This window comes from Haliotis rufescens, unplaced genomic scaffold, assembly GCF_023055435.1.
Source record: "Haliotis rufescens isolate VD_foot unplaced genomic scaffold, xgHalRufe1.0.p SCAF_20, whole genome shotgun sequence".
In the NCBI taxonomy this organism is placed as follows: Eukaryota; Metazoa; Mollusca; class Gastropoda; order Lepetellida; family Haliotidae; genus Haliotis; species Haliotis rufescens.
The window spans coordinates 8,389,235-8,409,220 of record NW_025963891.1 but is presented as its reverse complement, the minus strand read 5'-3'; positions in this window follow the sequence as shown (position 1 = coordinate 8,409,220).

Here is a 19,986-nt window from a genome sequence, read left to right as displayed (position 1 = left end):
TTGTATTATCTCTTTGTATCTGTGGACCTAGAAGCCCTTTTGAACACTCAGCATTGTTTACTCATTAGAAGTCGGAACATGGATCGATGTCGTTAATGCCTTTACATTTTAGCTTATAATTTTACCTATCAATGATGTACAAGTTTTACATAAAGTAGACTAAACATACTTTATTTGTTTGAACTTAACCGTTTTTCCCAATTTTCTTATATGGTGTATGCGGTAGGATACGTCGCACCAGAGACGTATATAGATGTATATAGGCACATCTTCGGTCGCACAAATCACCTGGCATTATAATGACCTATAACAGCCACGCTTTTCGATATCCGCATTCGTTTGATATGCATGTCGTAACAGTGTGTTGTTGTGCATAGTGTTTACTTAAGTTCCAATTAAGTCAATTGTTTTGTGATAAAATGCAAATTATAGTCCTCCCGTCTCAAAATCAGTCACACTTGGAAAGTGTGATTAGAGTTATCCGCTCCTTTGATTTTTGTCAATGCAAATTTGCCAATGTATTAAAATGGTCGGGGGTGCGTGGAAACTACAGGCTGTATATTTTTGGGGGACAGTTTTTATAGTTTGTGTAGTTTGTTGTGAGCATGGCCTACCAAAGGTTGTACCCTGGTAATAAAGATTGTGCTTTATGTTGCCCGCTAGGTTGTCGTGCAGGGTCATGACCATATTTCACTGTATCACATACATGTATCAGGTGCTATTTGCAAATGCACTTGCAACAGCGGATCCAGCATTTTTAAAAGGGAGGAGTCCAAAATATCAAAGTCCTCTCTGAGATAATTCTACTGCCTACAACATACTAAATTTGGTTTTCAAAAGGAGGGGGTGGGGGGAAGGGGTCCGAACCCCCTGGAACCCCCACCCACCCACCTTTGGATCCTATGATTTGGCTGCTTGCATTGTATCTCTACATATAGATAGGTAATTAAGGTACATTGTGCATCTGTGTTGGGACCAAACCATTGATTGTAGTTGGTTCTGTTTAACGATTCTATTTCATGTATAGTTGTCATATTTTTAAACAAGATTCCAAATACTTCCAAAATCAGGGAAGTGAAATGTCAGAGATTTCACGATGTCGATCTGCCTGAAATTGCTGCAATGTATACATGCTGGCTATTTATAGATTAACCAACAACACCTCGTATCTTTGTTATTATGCGTGCGGTAATCATTATCTGTAACTGTGTAAGATAACTGTATCTTGTGTACACCTGAACCTCGTTAATCCGAACAAATCGGGCTTGACCACACCTTGAGGGTTATGTATTTCTAAATCTAATATTACTATGATGGAAATGAAAACTAGTTATTCATCACCCGGAATAGAAAGTATCCAGTTTGTGAAGGTTCAGAGTCGCGAGGTTCACTGGTTTATCTGTAACGTGTTTTTGCATGCAAGGTGCATCCCTGTGTTATTCATAATCCTCTTCCTCGAAGCGATCTCGCGCTATATCGAGGGAGAGGAGGAATTGTACTGAGAAGATGAGCGAGTATTTTCCACTGTTTGTCCATTCATCGCTGTATTTTGATTGCAGATTTATTTTCACAATGTTTATGTATCATTATCTTGTCTGCTGCCGGTGCAAGCTGTTGAAGTGTATGTACGGAATATTGTGCATAGGAACTCGTTTGATTTTTACATGGTAGCACGAAGTCTGGCGTGTAAATTATGAATGTGATGTTTCATTTGCAGTGCGAATTTGTTCTCATATTCGAGTTACACTGGCCTTGTGGTAATGAAGTGAGAATAAATTATTGCTTTTCTATGAATTATTTGTTTGTTGTTTGTTTTACCCAGGGACATTTTGTACGATGAATGTGCCGTACGGGCACAGTTAATAACGATGTCGTACGTGGAGACTGATTACGATGAATGTGTCGACTCGGCACTGATCTGTCCTTTGTTGGTAAACATGTCAGAATGTTGCAATGAGAATTGAGAAGTTTCGGGACAGAACTACTATGTACAAAACGGTCTACATGCCACAAATGTTGATAATGTTATCCCAAATATAACATTTGTTACATTTGACTACTTTCTAAATGGCATTATGTGTTACCTGGTCATAAAACACATTGTAGTCATATGTGAGCAATATAACGGTACACAGGGCTCGCATTACGTAATGTACTCGATGGACCTCCTAACGGTTGCTAAAAACAAACTGTCCAGCTTAAAAACAGGTGAAATATACGAACTATGCTATGTTAACTAAATACACACAGCCTAACAAAGATATGTAGGTCATATCAATTTGCTCACTGGGTTGTTTGTGTGTGAAAGATATCCTGGGGTGACTGACGTATTATTGCGTTTTGGTGATCCGACAGCATGTTTCCGTTGAATGTCGTTCGTTCCAAACGTTGACCCAATGCAATGTGTACTCACATCATCATTAAACAAATTTTACATACTTTTTTTCATTTAAAAATAAACCCTACCACACTATAATCTAGCATGGCCGGTCCCAAAGTGCACTGTGTTTTTTCTCTTCAATGAAATGAATTTATCTAATGCCATGGAGGTCAAAGCGGTCAAAGGTTCTGGAACTCATGCCAGGCCAGGCATCGACCATCACACACAATATGGAAATCTTAATTGCTTTGTTAATAATGATTCTCAGCTCCCTGTGAGAATCGGCTATCATCAACGTATGACTGACTGACTGACTTTTCCTTTCATATCCTGGTCTGGATGTGATCCCGAGTGTGTCTGCAACGTATGAACATGCCCGTCCCTATACCGCTCATCCGGTGATCTCAGCGTCTGACGTGTAATCTCTGTCTGCTGAGCTTGATGTCCAGCCCGCGACTTGTGGTAAGCAGGGTTGTCGCTGAACATTAAACAAATCTTTTCTCCACGTGAGATTGTTTGATGTCAGGGAACATCATTATCTATTGATTATAATAACATTAAAATAAGACCAGGCACAGGATTACCGTGTGTTTGTCGTACTTATGTACCATCTATATTTAGGTTAAATAAGTTGAAATTCCGGGTTACTATTAAAACATACGAAGCGCAGGAATGCTGGTGGGTAAAATGTACGCAAGCATATCACGTGTATTTGGCATACTTATGTTGGCACATGATACCGGTCAAGAATGGGTCCCCAGTAACGATGGCAACGAAATGGATCGGATGGTCAGGCTCGGCAACTCACGTTGGGGCGTTGCTCATGATATCAATCACGTGTTGCATGGTCCAAACTCGGCTATTTACAGGCCGTCGTCATACACCTGTAATATTGCTCACTGATGGGTCAAAATACATGCAAACACAAAGAAAACCTAGCAAGTAGACCTGAAGATCGCATTGCAGATGAAAAACGGTATGGCGACTTGCTACTGAAATTATATCAGGCTAATTCACGTTGGGTTATACCGGTGGGTGATTGGGTGTAAATCGGGGTTACACTGATGGATGAGTGTAAGTCGGGTTACACTGATGGATGAGTGTAAGTCGGGTTACACTGATGGATGAGTGTAGGTCGGGTTACACTGATGAATGAGTGAAAGTCGGGTTACACCAGAGAATGAGTGAAAGTCGGGTTACACCGGTGAAAGAACCATTCAGATATGAACTGGGGAAGAAACGAAACTTTGCCTTTCAGTTGGTTTTATCATATGTGTGATTTTCAATTGAAAATATCTAATATCTAAGAACAGAAGTGTACTGGCGCCTAGTCAGCCCTCAATACTTATACATAGTTAGCTTAGACATATTATCTTAGAAAATCAAAAAATTGTGCTTCTTTCCATTTACTCCGTTGATTTGCTGTAAACTCCGAGTTGACAGAATTCAGATCACGACAGCAGCTGTGTGTTTGGAAAGTCGTGCCAATATGATAGAATATGTCTTCAGCAACCCATACTTGCCGTAAAAGGCGACTATGCTTGCCGTAAGAGGCGACTTACGGGATCGGGTGACTTTGTTGATGTATGTCATCGATCCCAATTGCGTGGATCGATGCTCATGATGTCCATCACTGGATTGTCTGGCCCGGACTCGATTTTTGACAGACGGTCGCCATACAGCTGAAATATTGCTGAGTGTGGCGTTAAACAACAAACAAACAAACAAAACAGTATTTATGATGGCCATCTTGTCAATATCACTGTATATTTCCTTACAAATTCGATACAGACGTGACAATCGACATGATGATAAATTCAGCTTGCGTTAATTTATGTCACAGTGGCAATGTTTCACCAACATCACGACGACCCAGAGACAGTGGGCTGTTTATGTACCAATAAAGGGAATAGAATCAGGTTCTTCAAGCGAACGCTTTAACCACAAGGCTACGCATCCTTACTTAATAAACGCTGTCAGCATCGCGACGTCAAACATGTCTGTTGATATATAAAACATTTTCAGTTGAAGCAATTTCTTGGTGAGTGTTGCGTCTTTAATGCGTTTTGGTATACTCGACTAGCCTGGCTGACTTAGTGTGCTATCGTACCCTGGCGATTATCTGGGCTCACGCCAACGGTCCGGTTTGTCTGCCTAACTTCTTACAGACGCACTTGACCCGTGAAGATCTGGGGTAGATAATGTCTTCAGTAACGCATGCTTGTCGTAAGAGGCGACTCACGGGATCGGGTGGTCAGGCTCGCTGACTTGGTTGATGCACGTCATCGTATCCCAATTGCGTGGATCGATGCTCATGATGTCAATCACTGGATTGTCTGGTCAAGACTCGATTATATACAGACCGCCGTCATAAAGGTGGAATATTGTTGAGTACGGCGCTAAACAACAAACACACAAACCAACAGACGTACTTAACAGATTGACTATATCAGCAAACAATCTCAGCATAGTTTTGTAATGTGCATACATACATAGAGATGCATTTATAATTCATTTTGAAAAATCGCAGTTTACCTCGAAATGAAACTGATATTAAATAATATATATAAGTAAAAGGAAGAGAATAGAAACAATTAATAAGACGAGTAAGGAATCCAACTCCGTAATCTAGATTTCAAATAATAGGAAAATCAGAATAATTTCAAATACGTTTCAATACAATCACACTGTAAACACGATTCAGTTTCTTACCGTAGCAGTTTGGCATTGATCCATGTCTTTCATGAAGTGCAATAATAGTTGTCAAGACTGCCAAGATTTGTTTTCTCGACCTCACGCTTTTTGTGAACTTAACGCTCCTTACATTAACCGTCACGGAGTGGAAGGACAATGTACAGATATCAAGTTTGTTTGCTTTTCACAGAGTTTTTTTTGTTCCATTTCAATAGTATACAGATAATATATTAAAGAAGGTATGGCATAACAGCATGTGATATTAATTAAACTGTACATGGTTGGGGGCATTATTCTTAAACAGTGGATCTGTGGGTTTAAACAAGTGTATAGTGTATTCAGAATTGGAATTACATGTACATTGTATTTTATTAGTGCTTCAATCGATCACTGCTGTCAGGTACTTGAATTTAAGACATAAAAACAGAATCAAATTTAGAAACAATTGTTTGCTGTGGTTACCAAATTAGTTGTTTGAAATACATTGATAAACGATTTATATCTTAAAAAAACAAATATGAAGTGATAGTAGAGTATCACAATTTTTTGTGAAATACATAAAGAGTGTAATTGTTATAAGCAATATACTTTTCTGTTTTACAAATGTTCGTAACAACCTTTAAAAAGGTCTCGAAGGATAAATTTTGGTGCTTGATGCTTGAGACATAAATAAATCTTTTATCTGCTTGGAGAATGTGGTTTACAACAGTGTTATCGTTATCTACGTATATTCGTTTTACTATTCTCCCATGTAGGCAGTGGAGATGGTAATTAGCGATTGAAATAGGGAGTTCAGGGTTATGATGGCTGCTGAACATATAGTGGTAGACTGTCTGACAGGAACGTATAGTGGTGGACTGTCTCACAGGAACGTATAGTGGTAGACTGTCTGACAGGGACGTATAGTGGTAGACTGTCTCACAGGGACGTATAGTGGTAGACTGTCTGACAGGGACGTATAGTGGTAGACTGTCTGACAGGAACGTATAGTGGTAGGTAGGCTGTTTGACAGGAACGTATAGTGGTAGACTGTCTGACAGGAACGTATAGTGGTAGACTGTCTGACAGGAACGTATAGTGGTAGGTAGACTGTCTGACAGGAACGTATAGTGGTAGACTGTCTGACAGGAACGTAGAGTGGTAGACTGTCTGACAGGAACGTATAGTGGTAGGTAGATTGTCTCACAGGAACGTATAGTGGTAGGTAGACTGTCTGACAGGAACGTATAGTGGTAGGTAGACTGTCTGACAGGAATGTAGAGTGGTAGACTGTCTGACAGGAACGTATAGTAGTAGACTGTCTGACAGGAACGTATAGTGGTAGACTGTCTGACAGGAACGTATAGTGGTAGACTGTCTGACAGGAATGTATAGTGGTAGACGGTCTGACAGGAACGTTTAGTGGTAGACTGTCTGACAGGAACGTATAGTGGTAGACTGTCTGACAGGAACGTATAGTGGTAGACTGTCTGACAGGAACGTATAGTGGTAGACTGTCTGACAGGAACGTATAGTGGTAGACTGTCTCACAGGAACGTATAGTGGTAGACTGTCTCACAGGAACGTATAGTGGTAGACTGTCTGACAGGGACGTATAGTGGTAGACTGTCTGACAGGGACGTATAGTGGTAGACTGTCTGACAGGGACGTATAGTGGTAGACTGTCTGACAGGAACGTATAGTGGTAGACTGTCTGACAGGAACGTATAGTGGTAGACTGTCTGACAGGAACGTATAGTGGTAGACTGTCTGACAGGGACGTATAGTGGTAGACGGTCTGACAGGAACGTATAGTGGTAGACTGTCTGACAGGAACGTATAGTGGTAGACTGTCCGACAGGAACGTATAGTGGTAGACTGTCTGACAGGAACGTATAGTGGTAGACGGTCTGACAGGAACGTATAGTGGTGGATGTCTGACAGGAACGTATAGTGGTAGACTGTTTGACAGGAACGTATAGTGGTAGACGGTCTGACAGGAACGTATAGTGGTGGATGTCTGACAGGAACGTATAGTGGTAGACTGTCTGACAGGAACGTATAGTGGTAGACGGTCTGACAGGAACGTATAGTGGTAGACGGTCTGACAGGAACGTATAGTGGTAGACTGTCTGACAGGAACGTATAGTGGTAGACTGTCTGACAGGAATGTATAGTGGTAGACTGTCTGACAGGAACGTATAGTGGTAGACTGTCTGACAGGAACGTATAGTGGTAGACTGTTTGACAGGAACGTATAGTGGTAGACGGTCTGACAGGAACGTATAGTGGTAGGTAGACTGTCTGACAGGAACGTATAGTGGTAGACTGTCTGACAGGAATGTATAGTGGTAGACTGTCTGACAGGAATGTATAGTGGTAGGTAGACTGTCTGACAGGAACGTATAGTGGTAGACGGTCTGACAGGAACGTATAGTGGTAGACGGTCTGACAGGAACGTATAGTGGTAGACGGTCTGACAGGAACGTATAGTGGTAGACTGTCTGACAGGAACGTATAGTGGTAGACTGTCTGACAGGAATGTATAGTGGTAGGTAGACTGTCTGACAGGAACGTATAGTGGTAGACTGTCTGACAGGAACGTATAGTGGTAGACTGTCTGACAGGAACGTATAGTGGTAGGTAGACTGTCTGACAGGAACGTATAGTGGTAGACTGTCTGACAGGAACGTATAGTGGTAGACTGTCTGACAGGAACGTATAGTGGTAGACTGTCTGACAGGAACGTATAGTGGTAGACTGTCTCACAGGAACGTATAGTGGTAGACTGTCTGACAGGAATGTATAGTGGTAGGTAGACTGTCTCACAGGAACGTATAGTGGTAGGTAGACTGTCTGACAGGAACGTATAGTGGTAGGTAGACTGTCTCACAGGAACGTATAGTGGTAGACTGTCTGACAGGAACGTATAGTGGTAGACTGTCTGACAGGAATGTATAGTGGTAGGTAGACTGTCTGACAGGAACGTATAGTGGTAGGTAGATTGTCTCACAGGAACGTATAGTGGTAGACTGTCTGACAGGAACGTATAGTGGTAGACTGTCTCACAGGAACGTATAGTGGTAGACTGTCTGACAGGAATGTATAGTGGTAGGTAGACTGTCTGACAGGAACGTATAGTGGTAGGTAGATTGTCTCACAGGAACGTATAGTGGTAGACTGTCTGACAGGAACGTATAGTGGTAGACTGTCTGACAGGAACGTATAGTGGTAGACTGTTTGACAGGAACGTATAGTGGTAGACTGTCTCACGTGAACGTATAGTGGTAGACTGTCTGACAGGAACGTATAGTGGTAGACTGTCTGACAGGAACGTATAGTGGTAGACTGTCTCACAGGAACGTAAAGTGGTAGACTGTCTGACAGGAACGTATAGTGGTAGACTGTCTGACAGGAACGTATAGTGGTAGACTGTCTGACAGGAACGTATAGTGGTAGACGGTCTGACAGGAACGTATAGTGGTAGGTAGACTGTCTGACAGGAACGTATAGTGGTAGACTGTCTGACAGGAACGTATAGTGGTAGACTGTCTCACAGGAACGTATAGTGGTAGACTGTCTCACAGGAACGTATAGTGGTAGACTGTCTGACAGGAACGTATAGTGGTAGGTAGACTGTCTGACAGGAACGTATAGTGGTAGACTGTCTGACAGGAACGTATAGTGGTAGACGGTCTGACAGGAACGTATAGTGGTAGACTGTCTGACAGGGACGTATAGTGGTAGACTGTCTCACAGGGACGTATAGTGGTAGACTGTCTGACAGGAATGTATAGTGGTAGACTGTCTGACAGGAACGTATAGTGGTAGACTGTCTGACAGGAACGTATAGTGGTAGACTGTCTGACAGGAACGTATAGTGGTAGACTGTCTCACAGGAACGTATAGTGGTAGACTGTCTGACAGTAACGTATAGTGGTAGGTAGACTGTGTAACAGGAACGTATAGTGGTAGACTGTCTCACAGGAACGTATAGTGGTAGACTGTCTGACAGGAACGTATAGTGGTAGACTGTCTGACAGTAACGTATAGTGGTAGGTAGACTGTCTGACAGGGACGTATAGTGGTAGACGGTCTGACAGGAACGTATAGTGGAAGACTGTCTCACAGGAACGTATAGTGGTAGACTGTCTGACAGGAACGTATAGTGGTAGACTGTCTGACAGGAACGTATAGTGGAAGACTGTCTCACAGGAACGTATAGTGGTAGACGGTCTGACAGGAACGTAGAGTGGTAGACGGTCTGACAGGAACGTATAGTGGTAGACTGTCTCACGTGAACGTATAGTGGTAGACTGTCTGACAGGAACGTATAGTGGTAGACTGTCTGACAGGAACGTATAGTGGTAGACTGTCTGACAGGAACGTATAGTGGTAGACTGTCTGACAGGGACGTATAGTGGTAGACTGTCTGACAGGAACGTATAGTGGTAGACTGTCTGACAGGAACGTATAGTGGTAGACTGTCTGACAGGGACGTATAGTGGTAGACTGTCTGACAGGAACGTTTAGTGGTAGACTGTCTGACAGGGACGTATAGTGGTAGACTGTCTCACAGGAACGTATAGTGGTAGACTGTCTCACAGGAACGTATAGTGGTAGACTGTCTCACAGGGACGTAGAGTGGTAGACGGTCTGACAGGAACGTAGAGTGGTAGACTGTCTGACAGGAACGTATAGTGGTAGACTGTCTGACAGGAACGTATAGTGGTAGACTGTCTCACAGGAACGTATAGTGGTAGACTGTCTCACAGGGACGTAGAGTGGTAGACGGTCTGACAGGAACGTAGAGTGGTAGACTGTCTGACAGGAACGTATAGTGGTAGACTGTCTGACAGGAACGTATAGTGGTAGACTGTCTGACAGGAACGTATAGTGGTAGACTGTCTGACAGGAACGTATAGTGGTAGACTGTCTCACAGGAACGTATAGTGGTAGACTGTCTGACAGGAACGTATAGTGGTAGACTGTCTCACAGGAACGTATAGTGGTAGACTGTCTCACAGGAACGTATAGTGGTAGACTGTCTGACAGGAACGTATAGTGGTAGACTGTCTGACAGGAACGTATAGTGGTAGACTGTCTGACAGGAACGTATAGTGGTAGACTGTCTGACAGGAACGTATAGTGGTAGACGGTCTGACAGGAACGTATAGTGGTAGACGGTCTGACAGGAACGTATAGTGGTAGACTGTCTGACAGGAACGTATAGTGGTAGACTGTCTGACAGGAACGTATAGTGGTAGACGGTCTGACAGGGACGTAGAGTGGTAGACTGTCTGACAGGAACGTATAGTGGTAGACTGTCTGACAGGGACGTATAGTGGTAGACTGTCTGACAGGAACGTATAGTGGTAGACTGTCTGACAGGAACGTATAGTGGTAGACTGTCTCACAGGAACGTATAGTGGTAGTCTGTCTCACAGGGACGTAGAGTGGTAGACGGTCTCACGTGAACGTATAGTGGTAGACTGTCTGACAGGAACGTATAGTGGTAGACTGTCTGACAGGGACGTATAGTGGTAGACTGTCTGACAGGAACGTATAGTGGTGGATGTTTGGCAGGAAGGTATAGTGGTAGACTGTCTCACAGGGACGTAGAGTGGTAGACGGTCTCACGTGAACGTATAGTGGTAGACTGTCTGACAGGAACGTATAGTGGTAGACTGTCTGACAGGAACGTAGAGTGGTAGACTGTCTGACAGGAACGTATAGTGGTAGACGGTCTGACAGGAACGTATAGTGGTAGACGGTCTGACAGGAACGTATAGTGGTAGACTGTCTGACAGGGACGTATAGTGGTAGACTGTCTGACAGGAACGTATAGTGGTGGATGTTTGGCAGGAAGGTATAGTGGTAGACTGTCTGACAGGAACGTATAGTGGTAGACTGTCTGACAGGAACGTAGAGTGGTAGACTGTCTGACAGGAACGTATAGTGGTAGACGGTCTGACAGGAACGTATAGTGGTAGACGGTCTGACAGGGACGTAAAGTGGTAGACTGTCTGACAGGAACGTATAGTGGTAGACGGTCTGACAGGAACGTATAGTGGTAGACGGTCTGACAGGAACGTATAGTGGTAGACTGTCTGACAGGAACGTATAGTGGTAGACTGTCTGACAGGAACGTATAGTGGTAGACGGTCTGACAGGAACGTATAGTAGTAGACTGTCTGACAGGAACGTATAGTGGTAGACTGTCTGACAGGAACGTATAGTGGTAGACTGTCTGACAGGAACGTATAGTGGTAGACGGTCTGACAGGAACGTATAGTGGTAGACTGTCTCACAGGAACGTATAGTGGTAGACTGTCTGACAGGAACGTATAGTGGTAGACTGTCTCACAGGAACGTATAGTGGTAGACGGTCTGACAGGAACGTATAGTGGTAGACTGTCTGACAGGAACGTATAGTGTGGTAGACTGTCTGACAGGAACGTATAGTGGTAGACTGTCTCACAGGAACGTATAGTGGTAGACTGTCTGACAGGAATGTATAGTGGTAGACGGTCTGACAGGAACGTATAGTGGTAGGTAGATTGTCTCACAGGAACGTATAGTGGTAGACTGTCTGACAGGAACGTATAATGGTAGACTGTCTGACAGGAACGTATAGTGGTAGACTGTCTGACAGGAACGTATAGTGGTAGGTAGACGGTCTGACAGGAACGTATAGTGGTAGACTGTCTGACAGGAACGTATAGTGGTAGACGGTCTGACAGGAACGTATAGTGGTAGGTAGATTGTCTCACAGGAACGTATAGTGGTAGACTGTCTGACAGGAACGTATAGTGGTAGACTGTCTGACAGGAACGTATAGTGGTAGACTGTCTGACAGGGACGTATAGTGGTAGACTGTCTGACAGGAACGTATAGCGGTAGACTGTCTGACAGGAACGTATAGTGGTAGACTGTCTGACAGGAACGTATAGTGGTAGACTGTCTGACAGGAACGTATAGTGGTAGACTGTCTGACAGGAACGTAGAGTGGTAGACTGTCTGACAGGAACGTATAGTGGTAGACGGTCTGACAGGAACGTATAGTGGTAGACGGTCTGACAGGGACGTAAAGTGGTAGACTGTCTGACAGGAACGTATAGTGGTAGACGGTCTGACAGGAACGTATAGTGGTAGACGGTCTGACAGGAACGTATAGTGGTAGACTGTCTGACAGGAACGTATAGTGGTAGACTGTCTGACAGGAACGTATAGTGGTAGACTGTCTGACAGGAACGTATAGTGGAAGACTGTCTCACAGGAACGTATAGTGGTAGACGGTCTGACAGGAACGTAGAGTGGTAGACGGTCTGACAGGAACGTATAGTGGTAGACTGTCTCACGTGAACGTATAGTGGTAGACTGTCTGACAGGAACGTATAGTGGTAGACTGTCTGACAGGAACGTAGAGTGGTAGACTGTCTGACAGGAACGTATAGTGGTAGACGGTCTGACAGGAACGTATAGTGGTAGACTGTCTGACAGGAACGTATAGTGGTAGACTGTCTGACAGGAACGTATAGTGGTAGGTAGACTGTCTGACAGGAACGTATAGTGGTAGACTGTCTGACAGGAACGTATAATGGTAGGTAGACTGTCTGACAGGAACGTATAGTGGTAGACTGTCTGACAGGAACGTATAGTAGTAGACTGTCTGACAGGAACGTATAGTGGTAGACTGTCTGACAGGAACGTATAGTGGTAGACGGTCTGACAGGAACGTATAGTGGTAGACTGTCTGACAGGAACGTATAATGGTAGGTAGACTGTCTGACAGGAACGTATAATGGTAGGTAGACTGTCTGACAGGAACGTATAGTGGTAGACTGTCTGACAGGAACGTATAGTAGTAGACTGTCTGACAGGAACGTATAGTGGTAGACGGTCTGACAGGAACGTATAGTGGTAGACTGTCTGACAGGAACGTATAGTGGTAGACTGTCTGACAGGAACGTATAGTGGTAGACTGTTTGACAGGGACGTATAGTGGTAGACTGTCTCACAGGGACGTAGAGTGGTAGACTGTCTGACAGGAACGTATAGTGGTAGGTAGATTGTTTCACAGGAACGTATAGTGGTAGACTGTCTCGTAGTCCCTGGTTCATATAAATTTTATCCCCGGGCGCGTCATACCAAAATACATTAAAAGATGGTACTTGTTGTTTACCCTGTCTGGCGCTCGGCATTAAGAGAGTGAGTTGGGTTTAACGCCGCTTTGAACAGTCTTCCAGTTATATCACGGCGTGTCAGCTTAATGTGGGAGGAAAGCCCGAAGTGATTCAGGCCTCAAACGTTTACCACTTCGGTGAAACCCACGAGCACGGGTATGGTGCTGACAAACCTAGAAACATAATCGGGGCGAACCGGGATTCGAGCCCACAATCACAGGTTTCTGGCGTGCGCAGGGGACGCAACTCTGCACAGCGAATCGCGGCGCCTTAGACGACTGAGCCACCCGTGCTAAAACAAGGACTGGTCGGCTCGGAGTCAGTATACTGTGTCTGAGTTGGGTATTCATGTTAAACTGCGGCATGGTATCTCAGTGGGCTAGCACTATAAATCGGCATCAGTCAAGACTAGTACAAGCATCCACACACACACACACGCGCGCGCGCGCGCGATGCTCGTCGCTTTATTAGTGCAATAATCTTGGACACAACGTTAAACCCCATTTCACATCACCTTACGTCATATCAATTTCCTCTCCGTTCAGCCCTTATGTAATGAATATAGCCAGAAATGAAGCAAGTCAATTAAGTTCAGAATCTGTCATCTCACAGGGGCCCCTTTAAATGTAATTGCTATCAAAGTTATGCATTTTTAGAGACTAAATGTTCAGTCTAATATACTGCTGACAAAGGCAGCTTCGATACATTGCTAGAATTGGGCGTTGGAGGAGCCAAGTGGTTGAAGTGTTCGCTCGTCACGTCCAAGACCCGGGTCGATCTCACAAGGGTACAGTGTGTGACGCCCATTCTGGGTGCCCCCTGCCTGTGTATAGATAACATGTGTTGAAAGCAACATAAAACCTCACTCACCCTTGCGGTTATAGTCCAATTGTCATAACTGGTGTGATTTCATATCGTCGTCATCATCATGTCCTCGCTATAATCACCATCGTCATGTCTTCACTATAATCACCATCATCACTATCATCATCACAAGGAGGGGGAAGGGGGTGGGGGTTGGGTAGGGGTGGGGAAGATGGTAATATGTAATAACTAAGTTGAATACACGGATTCTGAGTCCAGTTTGGTAGAACATGTGGTGCATGTTCTTTTTTTTTTCTTTTTTTGACATTTATTATTCCTTTCGAAGAGTTGTACATCAGGTTCAGAGGTTACACAGTAGGTTTAGTCAATTGTAGTGAAAATACGTTACATAGATGTACATTTCTTGTGATATAAATATAGCATGCATAATTGAAACACGCACACGCACACGCACACACACACACACACACACACACACACATACACACACACATGATATGCCTCGAGAAGAGCATGAAAAGTTGTATCGATAGTCAGATATAACTAAAACAATTATGGTAGTATTGCTATTTGAGGCATAGCTGATCTATAGCCTTATTGTACAGGGCATGATTATTATATTAATTTGTGTAGGATTTTTCCCCATTTTCGTTCAAATTGTAATAGACCATTGTTTTTGGTGGCAATGAGTTTTTCAATCATCGCTGTCTCTTTTAGTATTTTCCTAAAATTATCAAAAATTGGTTTCTCAACCTTAATACTTGATATATATATATATATCTATATATATATATATCTATCTTTTACTGGATGTTATAATATGATTAAGTAAAAGTTTATTTTTGTCGAATCCAAAAATAACTGAGTATTTGGTAAGTGAGATCCTAGTATTTGTGTCAAGGTTTAAAAAGGTTTCCAGTTTGCTCCCAAAGTGTTTAACATATTCACATTCCCAATATACATGTATAAGGTTTTCGCCATTTAAGTCACAAAAGGAGCAAATATCATTATCAACTAGTTTCATTCTTAATAATTCCTTTTTGGTGTAAATTATTCTGTGGATAAACTTAAACTGAAAGTCAATCAATTTAGTATCTTTAGCACATTTTCTGAAATTTGAATAAACTTCTTTCCATTGAATATCATTATCAAAAAGAGATTGCCATTTTCCATTTACTAAGGGTGGTTTTGTCCAATGTGGTGCATGTTCTTGGTTGTCTTCTATGGCTGAACTGCGGCGTAAAACAGTACTCACTCTCTTATGAACGTGATCGTCATCCCTTTCCTAACGACATCTCCCTAAACACCTGCATAAGCATCATCAATATCGTCATATCTGCAACCACTGTCGCCGTCATCTTTGAAATGAGAGGCGACTAACGGGATCGTACAGACGCTCTTGACCCGTGAAGATCCGGATGAGGATATGACTTCATCAACCCATGCTTGTCGTATAAGGCGACTTACGGGATCGGGTGGTCAGGCTCGCCGACTTGGTTGATGCATGTCATCGGATCCCAATTGCATAGATCGATGCGTGTGATGTCAATCACTGGATTGTCTGGTCCAGACCCGATTATTTACAGACCGCCGTCATATAGCTGGAATATTGCTGAGTGCGGCGTAAAACAACCAACCAACCAATTGCGTGGATCGATGCTCATGATATCAATCACTTGATTGTCTGGTGCAGACCCGATTATTTACAGACCGCCGTCATTTAGCTGGAATATTGCTGATTGTGGCGTTAAAGAACAAACAAACAAACAAACAAACGAACAAATAGGCTTCACACAGTGTAACCGCGCGGGGAATCTAACGCTTTAACCACAAAGCTACCCCACCACCCCTTAATCTATACGAGCCAGTTTAACAGTACCGTTAATGTCACAGTAACTGAAATCTGAAACGATCGATACATCTGGAACTAAACCATTAATTCTGACATACATTTTAGCACAGTGATAAAGTAGTGGTGAATGGCTTTTAATCCCATTGTTGTCAATGATTCATCTACCCTATACGTCTCTCACGCTAGCGACGTAACGGTAACGGATCTAGGCCACGAAGTCGATACGCCACAGCGCCGTATAAGCACTTTTGAAGTTAATCACGAGATTCGCAGCACCATCTGCTGCCCTGCAGGGATTCAGGGATGAGGATGGTTGTAATATCCCGTAAAGTGGTTCTGAACGGAGGTCTTGTGTACAGTCAAAGCAGCGTGATTAACTGCCCGGCAAAGAAAGTTTACGCCGATGTTTTGATGGTGGCTAAAAATGAAGCCCAAAAGAAATGATTATTCGATGGTGATGTACTTAAATCGGCTATCACAGTTGTGTTTTGGACTTTAAGATTGTAATGTTTCGGTGACTGTTTTGATGACGTTTGTAAGTGGTTACTTTTTTACCCGACGGTTTAGTATGCTGGTGCGTGCGTGCGTGCTTCCGTGCGTGCGTGCGTGCGTGCGTGCGTGCGTGCGTGTGTACTAGTCCGGAATACAAGGTAGACACACTTTTATGGATAACAACTTCTTTAATACTGTAAAAAGCGACGTTTCGGTAGAGATCGCTTTAAAGAGTATTAAAGAAGTTGTTATTCATAAAATTGTGTCTACCTTGTCATCCGTCAACGTCTAAGTAATGCCTATCAAACAGTTTAGTCCGGAATAATGCCGGTTTTACTGCCTCAGTTCACTTTGTTTGTTTGTGTGGTTGTTGTTTATGGCAATGCCAACACAGTTCCAGCTTTATCACGGCGACCTGTAACTAACTAAGCCCTGACGTACCCTCCCACACCGGGAGGCGGACATTACCGTTCTTGGGTGTAAGCCCTGTCGTACCCTCCCACACCGGGAGGTGGACATTACCGTTCTTGGGTGTAAGCCTTGACGTACCCTCCCACGCCGGGAGGCGGACATTACCGTTCTTGGGTGTAAGCCCTGACGTACCCTACCACGCCGGGAGGCGGACATTACCGTTCTTGGGTGTAAGCCTTGACGTACACTCCCACACCGGGAGGCGGACATTACCGTTCTTGGGTGTAAGCCCTGACGTACCCTACCACGCCGGGAGGCGGACATTACCGTTCTTGGGTGTAAGCCCTGACGTACCCTCCCACGCCGGGAGGCGGATATTACCGTTCTTGGGTGTTAGCCCTGACGTACACTCCCACACCGGGAGGCGGACATTACCGTTCTTGGGTGTAAGCCTTGACGTACACTACCACGCCGGGAGGCGGACATTACCGTTCTTGGGTGTAAGCCCTGACGTACCCTCCCACGCCGGGAGGCGGACATTACCGTTTTTGGGTGTAAGCCCTGACGTACCCTCCCACGCCGGGAGGCGGACATTACCGTTCTTGGGTGTAAGCCCTGTACATGTCGTACCCTCCCACGCCGGGAGGAGGACATTGCCGTTCTTGGGTGTAAGCCCTGACGAACCCTCCCACGCCGGGAGGCGGACATTACCGTTCTTGGGTGTAAGCCCTGACGTACCCTCCCACGCCGGGAGGCGGACATTACCGTTCTTGGGTGTAAGCCCTGTCGTACCCTCCCACGCCGGGAGGAGGACATTACCGTTCTTGTGTGTAAGCCCTGACGTACCCTCCCACACCGGGAGGCGGACATTACCGTTCTTGGGTGTAAGCCCTAACGTACCCTCCCACGGCGGGAGGCGGACATTACCGTTCTTGGGTGTAAGCCCTGACGTACACTCCCACACCGGGAGGCGGACATTACCGTTCTTGGGTGTAAGCCCTGACGTACACTCCCACACCGGGAGGCGGACATTACCGTTCTTGGGTGTAAGCCCTGACGTACACTCCCACGCCGGGGGCGGACATTACCGTTCTTGGGTGTAAGCCCTGACGTACACTACCACGCCGGGAGAAGTAAGGGCTGCGGGGAATTTGATACAGGACAAGTGTAACCATTTTGACAATTAAAAAAATTTCCACACCCATACGTTAAATTTTAGACACTATATTTTCATAAGTTACATAACTACTTGGTAAATGTTGCGTTTAGCCTGGCTGCCCTGTTGTGGTATCATACCCTAATGATACTAACAGGGATTTGGTTTGACTTCCTCACACCAAATATTCACATTCCCTCTCAAGTCATCGTCATGTAGATTTATACACCAACTCCGCATATTCTTGTCCATAATAATTTGTTTCTTGGAAAGCAGGCACAGACAAATGTAGGTTAAAATAATTGATGACGCTAGATCTCAAATTAACCCCCTCCCCCACACACACACCCACCAGCCACACACCCACACCCACCCACACAAACATCCCTCTTCACAAACCCCCTGTGCACGTGTAATTAAGAGATTAAGGAATTGCAAAATCCACATAAACAAAAAAACATTGGTCATAGATACTCCGGCCTTATTGTGTGTTGCCAACATGGCAAAGAAAAAAGATAAAGAATATTCGAACTATTTTCTTGATTTGATGGAATAGAAAATCAATGCATCCGTCAGCCGCTGACAATGGAGTTCAAAGTAATGTGATGAAATTAGCAGATGCAGACTGAAGTGCTTTATCCCGTACCTGCAGCCGTAATGTGTTGTGCTGCAACCGGATGTAACAGCACTATCAACTATTGATAATCATACTCACCTCCAGGGAACGATAACGTCTGCACAACAAGGGTCAGATATAAAAAGGCTAGTGCCCCACGTGACCAGACTTGTCAATGAGGGGGTAGGGGGAGAGGGAATGTCGGTTGACACTGGGAGTGGGTGGATCTGTCGGATGTGCTGTTAGTTATGTTTATGAAGCCATATCACATTGGGCAGTCGGTTGCACTGAATCAAGAATACGATCTTTTAAATGTTAACGCTATCTGTTTGCGGAGTTCGGTGCTCAGCAATAAACTAACTAAAGACGAGGGGCGCGGACGTCCGAATCGTCTAAGTTACGTCCCTTAGTCGTTTCAGGATGCAATGATTATTCTAATCCCAGATTTACCAGATTCTTAGAATGACATCACTGTATACCCATGGCCGTGAGTTTCACCAAACTTGTAAACGTCTGAGACCTGCATCACTTCGGGCGTTCCTCCCATATTAAGCTGACACGCCGCGATATAACTGAAATTATGTTTAAAGCTGCGAAATGAATTTTTGTTTGAAAACAATCTATTTTCTTCCCGGCGGTATATAACAAATTATTTATCTACCGATCAACAAACAATCTATACTCACACGCAAAAGAAACGCAAGTGGTTTTAAGCAAATAGGTAACAAACACGGAACCATCAATTTTAGCATGTAGTGAAGCCTGATGGTGTTATCAATATTTTTGGTTGCATTTTGGAAGCCCCGAATAAAAACGCAACATAAAAAACGAATCGCCAAAACGCACCATTTCAATGAATATGTGGGTATCATGCACCCATTTCTCGCGAAATCGAAAATGCACGAACTGTCACGAACTGTAGTGGGTATAAAACTGTGGCCGATTCTTGGACCTACCACTCCTTGGTCAACAATACCACGCCTAACTCAAATTCAGAGAAACCAGGCTATCGGACATTTGGAAGCTGGAGAGTCTGTCCAAGATGTTGCCCGTCATTTAAACGTTAACATAACCACAATTTACCGTCTCCTGCATCGATACAATGCTACACAGACCACAGATGACCTTCCTCGGAGCGGTCGTCCTAGGGTCACCACACCTCGACAAGATCGGCAGATTACCCGTCAACACCTGCGACATCCGTTCCTAACTGGAAGTGAAAGTGCTCGACAGACCATAGGAACACATAATCGAAACATTAGCCGGGACACTGTGATCCGACGTCTCCGTTCCAGCAACCTCAGATGTCGCCGACCAGCACGTCGTCCTGTTCTTAAACCACGGCATCGACAAGCACGACTTCAATTGGCGTCATCGTGAGTGGAGGCGTGTCAT